We start from the raw sequence: 2,814 nt of genomic DNA on the forward strand, positions 1-2,814 counted from the left end.
CTGACAACAACATCCCAGCTCCAGGGAGCGCAAGCAGGGCTAATGAGGTCCAAGGTCCACTCACCATCTCAAAGGGGAACCCCAGGGCCTCGGAGTAAACTGTTTGCGGGTTTTCCCAGGCTGAGGCCAAGATGCTAGAACCACCTAGAGTCTGAGAGAGGGCAGGTTTTGGAGGGGCTCATCCCAGAAGTCCCAGAACCCAGGAACCCGCCTGTAGCTAGGCCTCAGGGTTGAGGATCTCTGTCCTCCAGTGAGCAGGGTGAAGCCTGACCTTGGATCTTTACATAACTTGCCCTTCGGAGTGTATTCTGGATTAGTGGGGACAGGCAGTACCTAAGCAAACCAGACCTCTCTCCCAAGACCCTGCTTCTTGCCCTTTGGGGCTCAGCGAAGGTGGGGACAACCTCAGCGAGCCGCAGATGGTTCGTGGGGACACTGAAGACAGAGGGGACTGCAGCGATAATTTAAAAAGGAGTGTAGGCCATTCACTCACCCTTTACACACAAGGGACCATGCTGAGATGAACAGTTAATTTCCCATCAGAGACCACAGAGACCGGAAGACAACAGGATGATGCAAGTCCTGAAGAACGTCACCCACATTTTCTTTGTTAAGAACAAATATTATTCCTTGGGGATTGAGTAGAAAGCAGGTCATTTCCAGATAAAAGTCAGTGGGCTTGGCATACAGGGTGCAGTAAAGGGAGTTCTTCCCGTTGAAATGAAGTGATGCTAGCCCGTTAATTCACAGTCATAGAAGATATGAGCACAGGGCACAGTAACAGGACGGTTAAAGTGCTAGTGTGTTTTTCGGGTTGTAAGTCCTTTCTTTTTGTCTGTATGCCTGTAAACCAATGCATAGAACACCAATTACAAGTCTGAGTTCACGAGTATAAAACGTGAACATGCTATCGGTGGCAAAGATAGCAGTTTATCAGGGAAGGGAGAGAGATGAGATGAGATGTACTGTGTCTGTATACTACGGAAGGTAACTTGTTATCCAGATAAGGTTTTTGTAAGTTTAAGGTGTTGGTTTATGCCTGGAAGTTCACTGGTCAGCTATCCTGGAATATGTAGTGTGGCAGAAACAGCAGGGAGGAAGATGAGAACCGAAGCCCAGATGTTGTCCTTTGACCTTTCAGGATGTGTTCTGTGGCATCTCCCCCAGCTCCATGTGTTGGAAAAACCCTAATAACGAGTTTTAAAAGGTGTTGACTTAATCCCCAAAGTAAATAATGGGAATCAAATAAAACGTATAGAGATGAAAGGAGGGTCAAAGAGGAACACTGAGATACCACCTACATGAGAAAGGCGAGGGGAGGGCAAGAGGAAAGGGATGCAGAAATAGAAAAGAAATGGAAGAGGTGATATATCGCTGTGACAGGAACACTTGGATCGACAGCGACTCTGGGGAGGGAAGGATTGCTTTCAGCTTACACATCTAGGTCACAGTCCATCACAGGACAGTCTTGGCAGAAGCTGAAGTAGAAACTATAGAGGATTGTAGTGTCTTTTTGCAAATGTTGCCTTTGCTTCCTATTTTTTCCTTTATATTTTTATGGATACTTTGTGAGTTCTTCTTTTATCTGTCTCCTCACAATATCTTCTCTGGCTCAACTCAGCTTCTCCTGGCTCAACTGTCACCAACTGTCTTCTCAGTCTGCTAGCCCAATTCACTTTCAATTGTCTTCTATTTTCACTCTTCAAAAATCTCTTTTCCTCTTTAGCCCTATTCTGTCCTCCTTCTTCCTGCATCAACTGTCTTCTCTGACTCTACTCTTCTCTGTCCTGGACCTTACTTCTACCTACTCCCCCATCCTAATATTCTCTCTCTCTCTCTCTCTTTCTCTCTCTCTCTCTCTCTCTCTCTCTCTCTCTCTCTCTCTCTCTCTCTCTCTCTCTCTCTCTCCTACAACTACTCTCTCTAGCTCCTTTCTCTCTGCTCTGTTGTACTTGAAATCAAGCCTCCCATTCTGTCCAGCCACAATGGTGGCATTCAATGTTTCTTTTTCCTTCAAACAGCCTGCCACATTAGGTGCCAAATGTAGCTTTTTGGAAATGCTTCTTTTTTGTTCTTTAATTATTTTTTTCTTTTCTTTTTAACAGCTACTTTGTGTGCTAAGAAGATCCATTCTAAAATACCATCTTCCCTTTGTTTAATGAGCCCACTAGGAGAATGAGTAGAAGGCAAAAATAACTAAAATATAGTCCAGTTTGGGATCTATGCAATCCAAATATGCCTCTTGGAGTCTCTTTTCTACTAAAGTTAACCCTTTCTCTGCTTCCTTTGTTAGCTTTCATGGACTGTCTAAGTCTGAATCTCCTTGTAATGTTTGAAACAAATTTCTTAATTTATGAGTAGTTAATCCAGTGGTGGGGTGTATCCAATTAACATCTCTCATTAATTTTGAAAATCATTGAGTTTGCTACTGATCTCTTCTGATCTGTACCTTTTGTGGCTGACTTTTTTGTTGACTTATTTCATAACCTAGGTAATGGATAGACTCCCCTCTCTGTATTTTTACAGAAGCAATCTGCAAACTCCAACAAGGTAAAATTTTTTTGTTTCATCAGACATTTCCCCTAAGGTATCTGCGTCAAAGTCAGCCAACAAAATATTATCCATGTAAATCATAAATAACAGATTGAGGAAGTTGACTATGAATTATTTCTAGCTGTTATTGCACCAAATATTGACATAAAGTTGGACTATTTAACAGTCCTTGTGGAAGAACTTTCCACTGATATTTTTTAAAAAGATTTATTTATTATTATATGTAAGTACACTGTAGCTATCTTCAGACACACCAGAAGA

At 42.5% G+C, this 2,814-nt stretch overlaps 1 protein-coding gene across 2 annotated transcripts in view; it reads right to left on the minus strand.

The window, feature by feature from the left end:
- LOC116076713 (cytochrome P450 2D1-like) overlaps window positions 1–2,814 on the minus strand; it is a 24,153-nt gene that overhangs the window by 10,431 nt on the left and 10,908 nt on the right. The window lies entirely within an intron of this gene.

This window comes from Mastomys coucha, unplaced genomic scaffold (genome assembly GCF_008632895.1).
Source record: "Mastomys coucha isolate ucsf_1 unplaced genomic scaffold, UCSF_Mcou_1 pScaffold11, whole genome shotgun sequence".
Lineage (NCBI taxonomy): Eukaryota > Metazoa > Chordata > Mammalia > Rodentia > Muridae > Mastomys > Mastomys coucha.